Source organism: Phaenicophaeus curvirostris, chromosome 1 (genome assembly GCF_032191515.1).
Source record: "Phaenicophaeus curvirostris isolate KB17595 chromosome 1, BPBGC_Pcur_1.0, whole genome shotgun sequence".
Classification (NCBI taxonomy): domain Eukaryota; kingdom Metazoa; phylum Chordata; class Aves; order Cuculiformes; family Cuculidae; genus Phaenicophaeus; species Phaenicophaeus curvirostris.
Genome location: NC_091392.1, coordinates 157,539,971 through 157,560,908, shown reverse-complemented (window position 1 = coordinate 157,560,908; position 20,938 = coordinate 157,539,971). Strand labels below are relative to the sequence as shown.

The window sequence follows — 20,938 nt, the reverse complement described above, 5'->3', positions numbered from 1 at the left end:
CAATTGCAGCACCTGATTTCCACTTTTAAGTATTTTAAATAACATAAATTATTCATTTTCAAGCATTACTCTCACTTCTGAGGAAAGGAAATTAGAAGGAAAAGTTGATAGTTTTATCTACTGCCTGAAAAAAATTTACCAACAGACCTTAGAGCGTCAAAGAAATCTTAGTAAACACTTGATAAGGTTCAATACTGTGTTCTATTTTAATGCTTTCAGATACAAGTTTACATTTTCTTGAATACATAGACTGATGGCTTTGGGACTTGTTTTTTTTTTTTGTTGTTTGTTTGGCTATTTTTTTAAATCAGAGGAAAATTAAGTCTACATCTCTGCTCCAGAAAAAGAAAATGCTCCTGAACTCTACCTTCTCATCATATGTACAAGCACACGCACCCACGTTACTCCATCACAATGCTGATCTAATTTTTCAGTCATAAGCTTGTAGCAGGCCACTATCAGTCCTGAGCTCGCCTCCATCATGTCCTTTCTCTTCATTCAAGAGGACAGGAATGACTTCCCCTGTGTTGGGTTTTCTCAAGTGTCATTTGCTTGCCCATTGCTTCAAATGATCCTTCAAGCGTTATTACAACTAGAAACTGCTCCAACAATTTCTCTGGTGCCTTAGTGTGCAGTCACTGTGCATGAAATTAATGGATAAATAGTCATGTTCAAGTTATTGATAATTTCTTAGTTCAGAATCTGAAATAGACCTTGATTTGCACATAAAAAGCTAGACAACTGGAGGTAAAGTTCACGCAGATATCCTGTTCCTGCACTGTTGCTTTGCTACTTCACTGGATAAAAGCACACTACTTCACATTTAAGGGAAGCATTTCCAGATAACTGAGAAACTGCACTTGGTGTCAATGTGACCAAGGTTTTTGATAAAGATTTCACTTTCTGGACAGGCTTCATTAGTGCTATGTTTGTTTCCATTATGAACCACTATGTAAACATGTTCACACCCAGTGACCAACAGAGCTAATAAAAATTGGTTTCCACCCAACTGATAATCTTCCCTCAGCCCTTGCGCACCTAAAACCCAGCTGCTGCATGGCTCACTCCACCACACACCTCCTGCCTTGCCAGCCTCCCCGACTCTCTCAACAGTGTCCTATTTATTCACCGCTAATGAGATGGCACGAGGTTGCTGTTGCTTTGAGTAGTACCTGTGTGACTGCCTAGTCAACGCACGTGCTGACCAGGCAGCTGCCCAGCCACGCAGATGACCTTCAACAGGAGCTGCCACTTCTCCATCTAGCATTTAATTTTTAATTAAGCTTCATTGTTTTCCTGATACGGTTGAAGTTGCCCAACAGAGGTATAGACAGGGAGTAGTCAGAAACAAAGAGGCAGCACATTCAAGCCTTAATTGTAAATATTATGAAAAAAAATTGAGATGGAAAATGCTGCCCCATAAAATTACCATCAGCAACTTGTCTCCTGCAGGTCTGTTTAGAAATTCTTTTCTTGGAAGTTCATTTGCAACTCACTTGTTTTAGGCAAGTGGATCCTATACCCTTGAAATTGCGCCATTTGTGACCTATCTTGAAATTCAAATACTGTTAGTAAAGGCAAAGCTGTGAACAACACTTAATTAGAATGACTTTTAAAACCTTTTTTATATTCAAATGGCAGAGTCACTGCCCTTCTCTCTAGTGCAAGACTATCACACCATCTGCTTTGTCTTTGTGTTTATTTGCTACTGAGGCACTTTGAGGACATTTTCTGCTAGCTTCAGGTTCAATATTTATTGACTGTACATGCTAGGTATCTTTTCCTTTTTGCTTGCTTTCTACTTCTTTTCACGGTTTCTAGTACTTTATTTTTCGTAGTACTGAAAACCAGCTCAACATTTCAAAGGACACAGGGGGAAAAGTGGCGTTCTGCACTAAAACATTAAACAAGTTTATTTTCCACATTACACCAGTTAGTTTGGCTAAGCTGTATGAAATGACTAATGAACAACATGGGTTACGACAGCACAGCTGTGCAGTTGATCTTACTCCACGCACATACTGATGCCTCTGTTTAAAAAGCAATAAAACTATTGGATGTTTAATAAGTGAAAGCTAAACATTAATCATTTCAGGTCTTATAAACACACTGCTAAACACAGATTTCAGGAGTTTCCACAAAGATAAGATAGGAGTCAAGATCTTCAAATAAAAGGACTGAAAATTGCCTCCAAGGAGTTCACACAAAAAAAAGTTTAACTTCTATAATGGACTGGGACTACTTGGTACATGAAGTTAAATACGCTCCTAATTCTCTAAAAGGTGCAGCAACTGAATCCCTCCTTCCTGTTCTCCCTTTAAGATTTATCATATTGTTAAGGGCCTGAATATCAAGTGCTCCCTGGAAAATAGGAAACTCTTGAGAAAGAACACAACAACTGCAGATTCTTACTTTACAAGAGCCTTACCTTCCTTTATAGCCTTGATTATTGAGTAAACTTCATCTGGGACAAACTAAATAAATCATACTCCTCCTTAATCTGAAAAAGCCACTCCTATTATACATCACACCAAGAGCTGGCCAGAGCCTACTCAGTTGTAATCATTGTTCTTGCAATCATAAGACTGCAGTGAATTAAGAAAATAAAACCAAATCAAATTCATTTCACTTTGATGGTAAGCCATAAGAAGCAGCAAACTTCAGGATAATTTGAGAAATGAGAGAGACGAATGGAAGAACAGCAAAAAAATATTCAACCCCTAAAAGACACAGCATCTTCTCTCCTGATAATTGCACAAGGGTAGCCAGAGAAATGCTCCATGTCTGTCTGATACCTGCTGAATTTCTAGAGCCTCTGAATGATGGGAAGCCCTCTTCCAGTCGAATAGCGATATCAACCTATCCTCTCTTTTTCTCTTTAAGTAGGTTTACTTTTATTTCACTTATTTACTAATGCAAGGGAAAACCCCTCCTATATTAGCAGCATGAAATTCTGCTCAGAGTTCCTGCCTCTCTTTGTGCAAGACTATGTTTTAAACAGGCTCGTAATGGAAAACGCAACTAGCGAAGACATACTTGCCATTTCATATAATTTAATAGCAACCTGCCCCTCCCCTGAACTTTCAGGCCAAAATCAATGCTATACAAACCTGCCGAACAGGAAGCCTAATTATTCTAACATGTGCAACCAAAGCGATAGGGAGTTTCACAGTAAAACTGATAAGGAGAGACATAAAAGACTAATGAGCAGCCTACTGGTGCTGCATTGCTGGACTAGCAAAGGTCCCTGCAGAACACCTTTGGTATTGTTCAGGGAGGAGACGGAGGCTGGGACGTGTCCAAAAATAACATTCAGAGATGGAAGACACGAACACACAATGTCTGCAGCTGAAGTGCTTAAGCCAGGCACTGAAAAAGATTATTAGAGAGCGAGCAACCAACAGGAAAAAGCAGGATGCGGAGCAGAAAGAGCCAATTAAATGTACACAGGTTACTGAGCAGCTAGGGCCTTTGTACCACAGTCGCTATTTGACTAAATTGACAAATGTCTTCTTGACCTGTGCTTCTGGTGCAGCTGACTGAAAATAAGGATCCTTGATTAAGGAGATGCAGTCATCCGTATTATTAGTGACCAGCAATCAAACAACTGGGCCTGCAATAATCAGGAAGGAAAGATGTAGAAAGGCCAATGGTGGCCAGCAGAAACCCCACACTGGCAAAAGAAAAAGCCAACAAGATCGACTCTCACCAATTACTGCTAAGTTTTCCAGTTTACTTCCAGTTATCTTTCGACCTAGATATGTGTGCTCTTCCCTAGCAATGGTTTGTACGAGAAAGTCCAAGTACCCAAGCAGCTGGTCCAGGAGACCGTGATCCAATTGCCTGTATGGATACAGAGCGTGCTACCTGCACTCAAAAGCAGTTGTTCCGAGCAGGGATGGTTTGCTGCTAAGAGCTCTGTTCAGAAAGCCACAGCTTTTCCTCAGACAAAACTATCCATGTCACACATCTCCAGCTGCAGAATTTCTCTAACACTTTGTGTATTATACACCTAAGGACCTTGTGTATTACAGAAATAGATGCTCTGGGGAGACATCTACGCTGAGGAAGAGGAGGGGAGGGTCCAATTTGGTTACCTGACATAACCCTTTTCACTTCTGGGTTAACATACCCAGTGAGAGGGAGCGCTTGAAACGGCAATTTAAAGAGCCTTGCAAAACAGCAGAACTGCACATCAAACGGGACTATAATAGTCTCTTAATGTACTTTCCTTATGGCAAATTCAGTCACTGCGAGGTCCAAATCATTACTTCGGCCCCCCAAGTCAGAACATTTGGAAGCAAACTGGGATTGAAATAATTGTTAACATTACTACTCATTTGAGAAATCTTGTACCATGGGACAGTAACCTCCAGCACTGACGCCAAGGTAGCAAAAACCCCAATTTTAATGGCAAGTAGCAGAGCACTGCATAGGCGAGGCACCACCAGTAAGGTGAAACACCACCTGAGAGACAGTCTCCCACCTTCCAGTGGGCTTTGCCACTACACCCGATTTACAACCTGGGAAACAACAGAGTCTGGAAACACCATCACTGCCTTATGCTAAAATGTAACCCAGCCACTTGGAAGTATTCCTCATGACTAGTAACAAACATGTATTGTACAGAAACCTTCTACTGTAAACCCCGGAGTCCAGATTTCATGGCTTGAGAAAGTCCTTTCCTCCATTTTATACAGCAACACAAAATCAGATTTTACTGCACAGACTTTACTGTGTTAACACTGAAGGGCACGATACAAAAACCACAGTTCCCTCTGAGATCAACAGAAACCAGAACTTTAGCACCTCCGTGAACTTCACCAACAAAGCTTCATTTTATTTAAGAACCTACTAACAGAGACACCATTCTTTTTTCCTTTAAGTCCTCTTGACAATCAAACATTAAAAATAATTTCCCCCATTTATCTTTCCAGACTAAAAAAATTAGTTGCATACCCTGTTTCTTAAATCCCCCAAAAGGCATTCCATATTTTCATTTCTCACAACATTTAATCAAGTCCATTTCATTACAGACAAGGCTAAAAAGCTCATCATGCTGCAATTGATTACAAACAAGACAGTGCCCACATCTGATACAGACTGACCTAATTGTCTGATTTGCCAACATTTCTGCAGGCCAAATTTACTGACATTTTGCACAAATTTGAAGCTGACTGAGCCTGATGACCTTTTATACCTCTGTGACTTCACAACCAGAAAAGCAAGTTTCAGCAGTTTCCTAATTCCGCAGTCCACTATAAACCTCACTGCCTACTTATCACCTACCAGTTAGAAAAGCATATGAAAAAAAATAATTAAAAGGAAAATACACAAGCTGTAACCTTTCAAAGTCATTAAATTAAGTCTGGAAGGACCCTTTTAAGATAAACATGCCAGTTTCTAAAAGAAGAAACAGAAAAAACAGGACAAGTTGGTGGACCTAAATTCAATAAACAGCATTTTTATCATGCTTTTCTAAAAAAGACAATATAAAACGAGGACACTGGCATATAAAAGCATCATGGGGAAAAAAAATGAAAAAAAAGCTGAACCAGAAACCAAAGCCAGTAAGTTTAGTCCCTATCACTAACATCACCATATAGTATGAAAAGCAGAATGCAAATACATTGATTCTGCACTACTATGTAACCAAGATTAATAACAGAGAGGTTTAACAGCATAAAACATCCACTATAACTTCATTATGTATACTGTGTAATCAGGTTTTGCAACCCAGTCTTACAGCTGCAAAAAGTACTTCCTAATTATGGACATAAGCTCAAAAAGATGAGTCCAGTCAGTCCTACTGAAGTGAAGATCTCGATCTGGATGTCTGCTGCTATTTCTCAGCAAGACAGAGATCTGCATTTCCCCAAGCAAAGCAGAGGGGAGGGCAAGGTCAGAGCACTGACCTGCACTTCAAATTCCACTCTTGGGAAAGAGGAGTGGACAATGGTTAACAACCAGCAACATCATTCTCTGCACAGTTTTCTGCATTGCAAAACCTGAGGGGACACACTCAGCCGGTGAGGTGCACACGATTCTTTAGCCCGCTGGCACCACCGAACCACTCTAACTCACTGCCCACCAGCCAACTTTTCACTACAAACACGGGGAAAACAATAAGTTCCCGTGGACCATATTCCCCAGCCCCCCACACTAACAGATCCCAGTTTAGGAGTCACTGCACCAGTCAGTCCCTTGTGGAAATCCGTGCCCAGCAGCAAGCCAAAGACTTAATGCAAAGATATTTCAAACCAGAGAAGCACAGCTCCATCATGCAGCATGCATAATATAAAAAGCTGCCAGCACTGGCAGCCTCGTATTCATCAGTGTCAAGAATTTTTGTATTTTTTTAGAGGGCTATGCTAATTTTCATCATATATGAACTTCTTAAGTGGAAGTTCGGATTTTTTCCTAAGTCAAATTAATCTAAAATCAGCAAGGAAAAATTACTGAATAGCTCTATAAATTCAGAAATCTCTATCTGAATGTTAATGCAGAAATACATCTCCTAAAGCAAGGCTTTCCCTTTTCTTTTTCAACCCATCATTTAAGTGGCATTTTCCCCTTGGTCATTTATCATCCACAATTTTCTTTCAGAAAGTTTGGTTACAAATAGCATGTTTTAAGATATTGATTTACACAATGACTGATGAACTGTGTCAACCTGGAGAGGAAAAAAAAAAAAAGTATTTCCAATTTGAAGTCCAGCCATTAAATTAAAGCAAGGCTTTAATATTACACATTCAATCTCTTATCAGCTTCTGACATTCTGAAGTCTCATGTTACTGTGTGTTAAACATTCTGCCTACTTTCCTAGTTTATTTTGCTTGTTCAAGAAAAAGGAGTACAGAAGAAAAAAAAAATTAAGTGGCTGTAGACAAGATACAACAAAAAAATGAGCAGAGAAATAAAGCTTTTTAACCCTTTCCTGTAATGACGACAGAAGGCTCTATTGCCAATGATCCCTTCAACACCTATGTTTGAACATAAGTCTGTGGGGATAAAAAAACTTACAGTGAGTTTGGACTGATACAGCGATGTCTAAGCTTTCAAAAATAGCCATCATAATTCAGTGTATTATGTATAATCCCTCATCTTTGCTATTTACAATGAAAAGAAAAGCGACTCTATCCAATCCCTGAGCAAAACCACACCTAAGAGGACAAAGCTCTGAATTAGAAAGCAAAAACCTGAAGCCAGCTCCCCAAGCCACTCAGCACTGGACACTTCTGACATCAGGGAAGGCCAAGGAGGAATCATAGAATCAGAGTCATAGAATGTCCCGAGTGGAAAGGATTCCACAAGGATAATCGAGTCCAACTCCTGTCCCTGCACAGGACAACCCCAACATTCACATCATGTGTCTGAGGGCGTTGTCCAAATGCTTCAGGAACATTGTCACGGTTGGTGCCGTAACTACTTCCCTGGGGAGCTTATTCAAGTGCTCCACCACTCTCTGAGTGAAGAACCTTCTCCCGATATCCAACTTAAACCTTCCTGTCATTCTCTTGGGTCCTGTCATTGGAGAAGAGATCAGCACCTGCTCCTCTTCCCCTTGTGAGGAAGTTGTAGATCATGATGAGGTCTCCCCTCAATCTCCTTCAGGCTGAACAGACCAAGTGACTTCAGCTGCTCCTCATATGACTTCCCCTCTAAACCCTTCACCAACTTTGTGGCCCTTCTCTGGACTCCCCCCGGTAGCTTTATAACCTTTTTATACTGCGACACCCAAAACCGCACACAGTCCCTGAGTTGAGGCGGCACCAGAGCAGAGCTGAGCAGGAATCATAGAATCACCAGGCTGGAAAAGACCCACTGGATCATCGAGTCCAACCATTTCTACCAAACACTAAACCATGCCCCTCAGCACCTCGTCCACCCATCCCTTAAACACCTCCAGGGAAGGTGACTCAACCACCTCTCTAGGCAGCCTGTTCCAGTGCCCAATGACCCTTTCCGTGAAAAATTTTTTCCTAATGTCCAGCTTAAACCTCCCCTGGAGAAGCTTGAGGCCATTCCCTCTCATCCCGTCCCCCGTCATTTGGGAGAAGAGACCAGCACCCTCCTCTCCACAACCTCCTTTCAGGTAGCTGCAGAGAGCAATGAGACAATCACCTTGTCAGCCTTGTCCCCACACACATGGAGCTCACCGGCGAGGTGCACACCAGGGTAACTACAACCCCCAGGCTGCAGCGCGGCAGGCAGAGCGCACACGGCTCCCATCCCACTGTGTCAGCCAACGCATGGTGTCCAGACCCCGAGCAGGTTGGACACGTGAGGCTCAGCTAAGAGGATTTCGTATTTTCTTGGTACGTGGGAACCATTTCTAAAAGGCTCGGATCCACTAATTAGCTAGACACCACAACACTCCCACAAACATCTGTAAAGCAGGGGAAGGGGATATCTTAATTCAGGAGAACATTTGGGGATTTTCATTACTGGACTCCTTCAGAATTTTGTTTTTGTTGGCTGGATTCCAGCACCAGCCTTGCTGTGAGTACACATTGGAAGCGATACAAGGAGCAAGAGTCAAAGTATCGGAGAGATACAAATAAAGCAGCTGAGCAATACTGTTCCTTTAGAGCAATCATATCTTCCCGCTCTCCAGAGACAAATCTCTTTGAAGGAAACCCCGGTAAAGAAGGCTGTGACCGAAAAAAGCATACGCCACGCGTCTCATTTCTTTCACGCGTCTCATTTCTTTCATGCCAGCCACCAAGCAAATCCGTCAGCTTTAAAAAACAAACTCCAAGGTGTTTGTGGGTGCTTTTAAAAAGAAAAAGCCACTGAATCACAAAAGATAAGGCCTAAAACCCACAAGCTCCTGCTCTGCACATAAAACTTGTGTTTACTCAATACATCCGTGCCCATTCGAGGCCGATAGCACCAAAGGGCGGAAGCGAACTTTCCAGCCCGGGGAGTGGGCGAGGCGATGGCAGAGGCGTCGAGGGAGCCAGGCAGGAGCCAACTCGGCCACCTCAGCGTGTGAAGGCACCGGGGGGAGCACCACAGGGTGTCACAGCAGCCAAGGGAGCCCGGGGAAGGGGTGGCAATGCCCTCCGCGAACAAACGGGGAGCCAGCACCCACACCCGCCTGGGGCACCCCGTCCTCCCGGGTAAAGCATTTAGGTGTTTTTTGCTTTGATTGAAATTATTCAAGTATTTAAAGTATTAAATAGTAGAATAGAATTATAGGGTAGAGTCGTAGGGTAGAGTCGTGGGACAGAATCGTGGGACGGAATCACGAGATAGAATCGTAGGATAGTTTGGGTTGGAAGGGATCTTAAAGATCATCTAGTTCTAACCCCCCTGCCATGAAATGAAATGAAATGAAATGAATGAAGCACAACTGTTATCCGTCAGTTGAAAAGCACTTATTAAGTGTTTACTTCAGGTGACAATGGAGACCCCGGACAAAAAGACACTCCCTGGTCCCGAATATGTAAGTTTACCTCGAGTACACCTGGATGCTTCCCGAACTAGAGAGCGAGTCGGAGCGGGACGGGAGGAAGGCAGCTCCCCAGGGGGCAAGAACGTCCCGAACCTCCCCTCCTCCCTTTCAGAACCAAAAATAACCCCGCCGGCTCCCCCCGCGGGGCCGCAGGTCCCCGAGCGGCGCTGCCCTCGCACCTCCCGCCTCCCCTCGGGGCTCCCGGTGTTCCCGGCGGAGAGGGGCGGGGGGGGGGGGGGGGGTCGGCGCAGAAGGCACCGAGGGGAAGCGGGGAAGGAGGGGAGGCGGCAGGGATCGACCCGGGGAAGCGGCGGGCGGGGACGGTCCCCGCAGCCCCGGCGGCGGCGCCCCCCACCCCGGCCCCATTGTTTCGCCCCTTACCGTGCGCGGGGCGGGGGCTGCGGCTCGGCGGTCGCGCTCCTCCGAGCCATTAAAAGCTCCGCGGGGAGGAGGAGGAGAAGGAGAAGAAGGAGGCGGCGGGAGGAGGAGGAGGAGGGCAGCGAGGGGCTCGCGGGAGAAGGCTCGCCATGCCCGGCTTGGCGGCGGGGGTGGGGAGAGAGAGAGAAGAAGAAGAAGGGGGCAGGAGGAGATGGGGGAGAGGGAGAGAGAGGGAGAGGAATCCCGCTGCCGCTCGCAGCCCCGGCGAGCGGGAACTGGGCGCCGCCTCCCCTCGTCCTGCCCCTCCCGGCGGGGCGGCCGCGGCCCAGAGCGCCCCCCAGCGGCGGCGGAGGGAGCGCCCGGGAGGCACCAAAGGGTTAAACCGGGGAGCTGCGAGAGAGATCGGACCCCAGCGGGTCCGCAGCGAGGGGCGAGGGGTGCGAACTGCAGAGGGGCAGGGTTAGGCTAGGCAGAGGGAGGAAATTCTTCGCCATGAGGGCGGTGAGGCGCTGGCACAGGTGGCCCAGGGAAGGTGTGGCTGCCCCATCCCTGGAGGTCACAGAATCACTAGGTTGCAAAGGACCCACTGGATCATCGAGTCCAGCCATTCCAGGTGTTCCAGGCCAGGTTGGATGGGGCTTTGAGCAGCCTGGTCTGCTGGGAGGTGTCCCTGCCCAACACACGAGGGGCGAGACTAGATGATCTTTAAGCTCTCTTCCAACCTCAACCATTGATGGAGGGCAGGGAGGCTCCAAAGGGATCTGAACAGGCTGGACCGCTGGGCTGAGTCCAACGGCATGAGGTTTAACAAGGCCAAATGCCGGGTCCTGCACTTGGGGCACAACAACCCTGTGCAGTGCTACAGACTAGGAGAAGCCTGTCTAGAAAGCTGCCTGGAGGAGAGGGACCTGGGGGTGTTGGTTGACAGCGACTGAACATGAGCCAGCAGTGTGCCCAGGTGGCCAAGAAGGCCAATGGCATCTTGGCTTGGATCAGAAACGGCGTGACCAGCAGGTCCAGGGAGGTTATTCTCCCTCTGTACTCGGCACTGGTGAGACCGCTCCTCGAATCCTGTGTTCAGTTCTGGGCCCCTCACCACAAGAAGGATGTTGAGGCTCTGGAGCGAGTCCAGAGAAGAGCAACAAAGCTGGTGAGGGGTCTGGAGAACAGGCCTTGTGAGGAGCAGCTGAGAGAGCTGGGGTTGTTTAGCCTGGAGAAGGGGAGGCTGAGGGGAGACCTCATTGCTCTCTACAACTACCTGAAAGGACGTTGTAAAGAGGAGGGAGCTGGCCTCTTCTCCCAAGTGACAGGGGACAGGATAAGAGGGAATGGCCTCAAGCTCCGCCAGGGGAGGTTTAGGCTGGACATTAGGAAAAAAATTTTCATGGAAAGGGTCATTGGGCACTGGCACAGGCTGCCCAGGGAGGTGGTTGATTCACCTTCCCTGGAGGTGTTTAAGGCACGGGTGGACGAGGTGCTGAGGGGCATGGTTTAGTGTTTGATAGGAATGGTTGGACTCAATGATCCATTGGGTCTTTTCCAACCTGGTGATTCTATGATTCTATCCTGTGATTCCCATGGGGAGCAGCACCATCACTGCCCCTTCCTGTGGATTTCAGGGGGCCCACAGGAAGGTTGTCCCTTGCTGTCCCCTGATGCCAGAGGGATCGAAGGACAAGGGGTATGTGCCGTGCAAGCACGTTTGTGTTCGCTAATTAGTTAACCTGTATTTTCTCGCTTGGAGTTCTGCATCCAGTTCTGGAGTCCTCAGCACAGGAGGGACTTGGATCTGTTGGAGCAAGACCAAAGGAGGCCACAAGGATGGTCAGAGGGCTGGAGAACCTCTCTTAGGAGAAAAGGCTGACAACTGGGCTTGTTCAGCTAAATGAGACCTTATAGCAGCCTTTCAGTACTGAAATGGGAAAAGCTGAGGAGGGGGCCTTTATCAGGGAGTGCAAGGACAGGATGAGGGGGAATGGGTTTAAGCTGAAAGACGGGGGATTTTGATTAGTTATTAGGAAGAAGTGTTTTACCCTGAGGATCGTGGGGCTTTAGAACAGGTTGCCCAGAGAAGTCATGGATGTCCCATCCCTGGTGGTGTTCAAGACCAGGCTGCACGAGGCTATGAGCAACCTGATCTAGTGGGAGGTGTCCCTGCCCATGGCAGGGGGGTTGGAATTGCATGGTCCTTAAGGTCCCTTCCAACCAAACCCTTTCTATAATTCTTCCTTGTTAGACAACCACAGACCATAGCACCGTAAAATTTAACAAGTTGTAGCAACCTTATCACTCTCTACAGCTGCCTGAAGGGAGGTTGTATTGAGGTGGGTGTTGGTTTCTTCTCCCAAGTAACAAGTGAGGATGAAAGGAAATAGCCTCAAGTTTAGGCCAGGGGAGGTTTAGATTGGATACTAGGAAAAAAATCTTTACTGCAAGAGTGATGAAGCATTGGAACAGGCTGCCCAGGGAACTGGTGGAGTCTCTGTCCCTGGAGGAGTTCAAAAAACATGTAGATGCGGCACTCGGGGACACGGTTTAGTAGGCATGGTAGTGTTGGGCTGATGGTTGAACTTGATGATCTTAGAGGGCTTTTCCAATCTCAATGATTCTATGATTCTGTGATTCTAATCTGGGCTTCAAGGGCTGCCTCCCAAAACAGACTTCGGTCCAGTATGTGAGTAAAAAGGAGACTACCAGGCAAAGGTGGACCTAGGACCAGCATAACTATATGCACAGAGAAGCACTTAAAAGACTGCTACTATCTGCCTAACTTAAGTGTTAGGGTGTGTATCTCTTGGGGCCTTTTCCAGTCTCTTACCCAATGTTTTACTCAGGAAGAAGACTGAGTGGTGGTACTTCAGGTCTTTGAAGTTATTTTTGTGACCGAGGAGGGAGCAGTAAACTGGGTGTGTATTTATAAAGTAACCCTTCTAGGCACCTAGATTTTTTAGACCATTTGAAGAGCCTAACTACTATTTCTAGTTTTTAATCACTGGAGGAAAAAGAAATGACATGTGAAGTTGATAGATGTTTTTTTCATCTAAACCTTGGCCTTCCTTAATCCCCAAAAGATAAATTCCTCTGTTAACAGCAATGTCTCTATGCACAAACACCTTGCTACAAACACCTCAATGCATATGCCAGCCAACTTTGTGAGACCAAGAAAACTTCATTTTTCAGGGTCAGCCCTGAAACCGTAACCTAAGTACATACATTACTGAGCAAAAGGCTGGAAATTGCCTTTAGCTGTCAATACTTCGTAGGATAGTAGTTATCGTTCCTTTCCTCCAGGTTTTTTCCACACAAAATGCAGAAGATCAAGAAGAAAGATTGCATTGTCATTCTGACAATATAGAATAAAATGTAATGGAATAAAATATTTCAGTTAAAAGGGACCTACAGCAACCAACAAGTCCAACTTCCTGACCATATTACCTGTGGTTAAAAACGCTGACATAATAAAAAAAGATTCCCTTTTCCCAAATACTTCTTTTGTCAGCAGCTGTAACTCTTACTTGAGGTGCCATTAGGTTAAGAGCAGCACTGCAAGGGTTAGTTATAGCATTTAGAATTTCCTGGTGCTTTTTTATTTACACTACCAGATCACTAGTGCCTCATTCACACCTAACAAAAGAGTAGTTGTAATCTACTTCAAATGAGTGAGGTCATTTTCAATGCCTTCCAAGTCTGAGCGACCTTGAAACATTTCTCAGTACTATTCAGAAGTAACAGGTTGCCTTGCAGCTACTGATCATTTATTACTGACCTCCAAAAAGCTACTATGAAATATAATCTTGAGTGGCATACTTACTGAAGCATCAAAGATGGTAAAATGTTGGTCATTTCTCCAGGAGCCACAGACAATCTTGCATGGGTTTATTTAGTTAATGTTTGATTCTTGACTCTTCTGAAGGTATCAAGGACAACTAGGGACTGACATCTAAAAAGACTTCTTTACTGTCTCTTGATGTTAATCTAGTCAGTCATGAAGTCATCTTTCACCCATCCATTCACATTGATGCTCTCTACAACTCTTAAGCAGCATTTTGTCTCTAAAACAGATTGCTCTCTTGTAAATTACACATGGCAGCAACTTACACTCTTCTGATGTGACTACTAAGAAAAGCACTCATCGCTGCTGCTTGTTTCCTGTAGTGTGTAGGCTTAAATTTCTTCCCTGTTGAATGGGATGTGGAATTTGTTGGGACATCAAATAAACAGGAGAATTTGAGAGAAATAAAACTCACTTTTGAAAAGTTGCTAAAATTAGGAAGATGGTTCTGGTTAGTTCTTGTTTATGGAAGAAAATAGATAAGCTTTGTCCGCATCCACTGACAAAGAAGAGAAGAGCTGGAACTGGATTTCAAATTAAGCAAGACCAAGCTGGCATGATTATTCATTTCTGCCTTACCTGATAAAACGGAACCCAAGAAGGGAAGAAGAGAAATATAATACATAAAAAGGGTTCTGTCATCTTGAAAGGCTGCCTCTCTGCACTTCTGCATTTTCCATGATAGGAAATAAATAGCAACAGCTATGATGGAATGCAAATATGGATCTCTCAAAAGCCTTCACTTTTTACAACTCTTGTATGCTGGAATGACTTGCTATTTTCTCATTGACGTTTTCTCATATTCGTTGTGAGGTTCTAGAAGTTATGTATGTATGCAGATGGTTGTGGCAGAATACCTGCAAATTCACATTTTCACCTGCCATCTCGTAGCTTGTTTGCCAATCTGTGTGCTTTGTCAAACTAATTTATTGGACTCAAAACCCAAGTATGCAGATTAAATTCTTTGGACTGGTTTACACTAAGGTCAGACTAGATTCTTCAGTGGTCCTTCTGGCCTTAAAATCTATGCCTCTTTTGTAAACCACTTTAAAATATGTATTGAGTTCAAATGTTCTTCTGCATTTTTTAAAGGCAAGATGCTAAGATGCTGCCTTAATTGAAATCTCTTTGTTTCAGCCTTATCTTTTGTCTAGTAATTCTTTTTTTCATAAAGCATTCCACAGATGTTTTCCCTGGAGCCTGAAATTTTGTTTCAAAGACCCTTTCAGCAAATACTTCCGTGCTAGATCTATCAGTGTGTTCTTGTATAAATGTGATTGGGATCTTAATCTTGCAAATCTGTGGCATTTGATTAGTCAGTTTTAGGTTTTCTCTCGTACATCTTTATCTTAAGTTGTGTTAACTCATCTGGTTTTGCTAATTTCATTACAAAAGCGTAGCAGAATTATCCATCCAGTTATTTCAGGATCATTTCACCCTTATTTTTAGTACATGTTTCATAGAATAGATCCTTCTCTCCATTCCAGTGGCCTTTGTTTGCAATATATTTTTATCTGTGTCTTCTCAAAATACTATTACAGTCATCAGTTGTTGAGATTATCATGCCACTAGCTCTTCTGGTATGGTTACTGATGTCGAACCAATATCTCTGTCTTGCTTCTACATCAGAATGCAACATCAACCTCAGCTAGAAACAGTGGTAATTAACATTTTTCATAATAGCATATAATACCAGCAGTAGACCATGTTTTAACTTTTGAGGAAAAAAGAACAAATAAATATTTAGCCAGTTAGCAAGGGAGTCCATTTTCATTCTCAAACTTTAGGATTTCCATGGGAAAGAAATAGTCAAAGAAGCCACTTAAGCACTTAGAGCCAGCTAATTAACAGATTTTATTCACTGCTTACTCAAAGTGTATGATATAAGAGAGCCTTTTAATGCTATAGGCAAATGTTTCCCAAGTCCTTAAGAATTTATATAAAGAGAGCTTTTGCATATTGAGGTGTTGTAACAAGACCCTCTCCCTAACCTCTGTCTTAATGCCATGCAACATCACCTCTGTCATGCGTCATCGTATTTACCTTGTATTGTGCAACGTATTTGCCTGTTTCAGGATTTGTTACGATAGCTGCATATCTGTGCCGAGATGATCACCAGTGCAAGCTCGTAGATGAGTTGTCCCTGAAGCTTCAGAGCTAAAAAGTTCTGTTGAACTTTATAAACAATTTATATTCCTCAAAAGGACACAGATTGCATCGGCTTATACTTGCTTCATGTTTGCTTTCTCCCTTCTGCAAATATAAGGAGGAAAAAAAGGCTCGTTTTTTAAATGACAGTGAGGATTCCAAGGGATTCATTGACGAACAAAATTGCCAACTACTGCAATATAAATAAAAACATTAATAGTAATTTATTACAGATAGTTAGAAAATAATAATAATTTATCAAATTACAAATATCAGAACCTTCAAGAAAATAGAAGCCAATGAAAAACTGAGGCTTGTATTAAATAATACAACTAAACATCATTTTGCTATTCAGGTTTCTTCTTCTACAATCCATTCTCACATTTTCTCCCAAAAGAAGGAAAAAAGTACAGTAGGTATCAGAACAAAAGTATATATTCCATGTCAGTATTTCTATCAGGAACAATGTACCTTTTCTGTCATGATGAGGAGAGAGAAGAGATAATGGAAAGAGAAAATATTTGCAGATACAAAATTATTTCACATGTTAAGTAACAAAAAAAAATAGTGCTAATGAAGAGCTGCTTTCTTCATCGAGTGCCACCAAGCCTGCCATGCAAGATGCAGTGTGTTGGGCAGGAACGAAAGCTTATAATCTCCCTGTTGAATCTGGCTTTTAGAAAACAACCAACCAACCACATTAATGTTTCAATTCTACTTTTGAGAAGAAAACCAGACGTGGTGTTTGAAATAGGAATGTGTCCTTAGAATTCAGAGTTTAGGGTAGTGCTCCCAGTACCGTAGTCCATTCTTTTCCATTTTTGTCATTTTGGACAGAGCAAACTGCTTATCTGTTAAAAAAAAAGAAAAATAGTTATATTTTATAAAAGGATTGTGCAACTAATTTATTAAATGATTTTGAGACCACGTAAAACTGTTGAAGAACAATCATTTAAGCACCTGGACTAATATAAACCAATATGGTTCTAAAACGGTGATCTGTTTCTGCAGCCCTGTAGAATTCATACCATGAGTAAACACAGCTGAAGAGAGTCCCCTTGCAAATATAAAAATCAGAATATAGAAAATTAAACATGGCTTTTAGCTTAATCAGACTTAAAGATTCCCATGAAAACAATAACCCCCTTGCTCTCCTCTCCCCCCTCCAGTTCACTGCCAATATTTTTGCTGTGCTCTTCTGCAAGGGAACACATCTGGAACACATCAGTGTGTGTGAATAAATCCTTCTGGGATAATCCGCACTTTAAAGTGGTGATGGAGGAACCTTATCTGGTGCTCTGTCACATTCAGGATCTCCCATGGGTCCTTCCTAACTTCGTGCTAGATGACAGATGTTTTATTTTTGCAATGGCTTGTTGCAACAGGTGGCTTCATCACCATCTTCTGCCTTGTCATGTCCTTCTGTTTTCATTCTCAGAACATCTAAATCTGGCTGGAGGGAGCAACGGCAAAAGCTATCAAAGCAAGCATCAATTCAGCATATTATTTTGCTATTTCAGAATGCAGCCTCAGAAATTAGCCTGTCCCTAAATGTCAGACCAATGTCAGCTGGGTCTTCTAATGGTGGCAATTTATTTGCTTCCCAGATGAGAAGCACAGCAGAGCAAAGAGAACAAGACCATCTATTTCCTATCCGGGTTTAGGATCATTAATGAAATTCCTTCTTCAAAAGGGATCTGTGAATCTGTTCAGAAAGTGAGAGGTATTAAATAATTCACAAAAATAACATTTCACTGTTGAAAGCTTAGCAAAATCTACATAATTTACATTTAATAAAATCAAGTAATTAAATGATTAGGAGCTTGGCAAGCATTTATTTTCTTCAGAAATAAAACTGCAATGAGTTTACTGAGGAAAAAAAATAATCTACAATGATAGAGTCTACTTTTTGCTATAATCCACTTTCAAATCAGGAAGAAAATTTATCCTTAAAGGTCAGGTAGATTAAGTCTATACTTTTTCTCCCATCAGCTCCCATCTGCTTGCCGATGATGATACACAGAACTGTTGTTCATGTTCTTCCCCGTGTAAATGTCTTAGCTGGTCTATCACTGTCAAAGATCCTATTCAACCTGTTCCGAGTCTGTAGCAACCTGGGCTTTGCCTGTGAGTTTTGAGTGATTTATACTGTCCTGTTTCCCTGGTTCTGATGCTGAAAGATGAATGGGGAACAGTTTTTGGTTAGTCTCTTAATTTTCTGATACGCAGGGAACACATGAAGGTGATTTGAGTTCTTCCCACGACCAGGTTTTTCTACCTAGAATCATGGAATAGTTTGGGTTGGAAGGGACCTTTAGAGGAGATCTAGTTCAACCTGCACCTGCAATAAGCAGGGGCATCTTCAACTTGATCAGGTTACTCAGAGCCCTATCCAACCTGACCTTGAATATTTCCAGTGACAGGGTATAATCATTCATAATTCATTACCTCTGCTTCCAATTAGATCATTTTCCCATTACACTTAAGAAAAAAAAATCCCTTACGTTTGTTGCTACTAGTGCTTTTTTCTGCCTCTTCAGTTAGCAATCTGCATATCTGCATTCCCTTCAGCATGAAGTTATTCCATAGTCTTTCAGTTTATTGTACAGATTTATACTTTATATGTATATTAAATGTGAGATTCACCGTTTGCTCTGACAATGAAACAGAGAAAACAATCCTTTTTGCTTTTGCAGTAATCTCTAGGACACATCTGTCCTCTAAACATAATGAAATTTTCTCTAACTGAAAAGAAAAATAATCTTATTTTTTAAATATTAGATTTCAAAATGAACATGAACTTAACATATAAATGGATTGACTTAACTTCACTGAAATAGGACAGGCTTAACCAGAATAGTTCTGAGGAGAAGTTTTAAAGCACCAGGAATTTTAATAATAGTCTGTACTAAATTTAACCAGTTCTTTATAATAAAGATGCCTATCATCTCATGCTTTTAAATTCTGATATACATTCTTTTCTTTGATATTTCCAATTGCTTCGGTACCACCTGCTTAATTTGTTCCCGCCCCAGTCTCTCTGCGGTTGTTGACCACACTGGGTACTGCACATCTCTACCGTGCCCTGTCCCCCTCTGGCACTGGAGAGGAAATCTTAATCCCTATTTCCTGCTGTAATCTCTTCTCCTAAAGAGGCAGATGAGCAACAAAGGAGCTGTAGTTCTCATAAAACCACCTAAATATTAAAATAGTTTAATCTTCTACTGGGGAAAGCTAGAGAATCTCATGCGTGCCTTATTTTCTACCACATTTTGATCCTTTGTGTAAATCACTAAAATTTAGCATTTCAGATTTGCCACCTTTGAATACCTGATAAATCCATTAACACCTTCAGAACAGTACAGAGAACAAAAGGACAGAACATTTTATTTTGCTTTTATTTGATTGTATATTTCTCCATTGTCTTTTGTTAAGAAACCGTGTCAAGTTAAGAAAACATTTTTTCCTTCTCAGGCCCCAGAGCGAGTGTCTGTGCAAATATTAGAGCTGAGATATATTTTAGATGAAGTGATTCCTGTTCTAGTTGATCCTATATGACCTGGGTAATGAAGTATTCATATCTCACAAAGCTCATGTAAAGACAGTAAAGAGATTCTGATCTGTATAAGCAAAATCAGGGTAGGGGGAAAGTGAGAAGAATGCCGTGATGAAGGATGTATACAAACAGCCACATGAAGCCTGATCAGAGAACCAATTGTCTGATAGGACATACAGTAGGGGAGCCTGAGGGAAAGAATGCAAGAAATAGGACAAATATAGAGTGATCCTTTCCCTACTCAACTATTCCAGCTGCTGCCAGCCAACAATTTATGGGCTTCTCAAGCAAGAAGTTTTTGCAGGAGCACCTTGCTTATGAACCGTTCACAAACCTACCCTTAAAGAATTGATCTGAATCTTTTTTTGACTTCCAGGCATATCCATAAGAAACTAATTCCCTGCTTTAATTGCGGTGTATGAAAAAGTATTTCTTTGTGGTTTTAGACATCTAATACTTTATTTGGTAGCATTTGATCTTGTGGTAGGAGAAACAGTAAATTGTTCATCTCTTCACTCCTACATTTTTAACTGTGTAGATATCAATTCTATTTTACTTCCTTTTAGAGTTAACTTTTCTGTCTGAAGAGCCCTAACCTCTTCAGTTTCACCTCAGCTGCACTGCTTACTTCTTAAACTTCTCATCTCTTCCTCAGCCTTTCCAGTTCTGCTCTCCTTTTCCCGCACCAGGACTGTGTGCAAAGTCAAGGTGGAGGCACACAGATACTTGCTCAGAGCATCCCTGGCCGTGGCAACTGCAGTACCTGCTGCTCAACTCACTCCTTGGGAAGGAAGAGAAATTCATGTAAGAAAAACCAACCTGAAGTCATTCATCATTACCTTTTTTTCCAACCAAAGCAATCGTTCTCTTGCACTGTAGTTACAGTATGAGCAAAGAAATTTAGGATTTCAGTGAAAATTAATTATAACTCTTCTTTGGGTGATCCAATAAAAGCCTGCTTACATTTTGAAGTTAGAGATGGTATTTCAGTGTAAGGGCAAGACAAAAATATTTAGGTGTCCACGCCTCTTATTTCAGACACAAAGTCCACGTGATTTGTTGTCAAGAAGTTAATGTTTTGAATTTATTTGAATTTACAGTACATTTTCATTAAAAGAAACATTGGCAGCTCTGTCAAAGAAGAAAAACAGACCTCCAAAATCAACCAGCTGAAACCAGACATCTTTTCCATAGGACTAGCAAGGGGCTCCAATTCCAGCAAGCCGAACACTGTAGACGATGTGGCTAAAAAATGAGGCAGGGCAAAAATTATCTGCTGCACTTCTATTAGGACCTGTGAAACACTAATAAATGTTTATTTAAAAAATAGAAGTTACAGTGGGCAACTTCTTAGAGTTTTGTTTTATGCTTAGGCATAGGAGTGATAAGAGGAGTCAAATTCTCTGTGACTTGGTGGTTGGCGATTTTATATATAGTTTATTTATTTTTTTTCCCCAAGGGTAATAAATATTATGAGAAAAGGCAAATGAAGACTCCATCATCTCAGATTTCACATCCTTCCCCACACACACAGTTATCCCTTTTCCACTGTTCAATTTCCATC

General features: G+C 42.5%; 1 protein-coding gene across 5 annotated transcripts in view; it reads right to left on the bottom strand.

The window, feature by feature from the left end:
- Positions 1-9,994, bottom strand: part of FARP1 (FERM, ARH/RhoGEF and pleckstrin domain protein 1) — a 221,474-nt gene extending 211,480 nt beyond the window's left edge. For 2 of the 5 annotated variants that reach the window (XM_069878904.1, XM_069878927.1), the window contains exon 1: positions 9,842-9,990. The gene's annotated coding sequence lies outside the window, so the exon portion shown is untranslated. Of the gene's footprint in view, positions 1-9,841 lie in introns of all 5 variants that reach the window. The other 3 variants (XM_069878932.1, XM_069878920.1, XM_069878912.1) reach the window with 3 other exon arrangements.
- Positions 9,995-20,938: the final 10,944 nt, after the last annotated feature.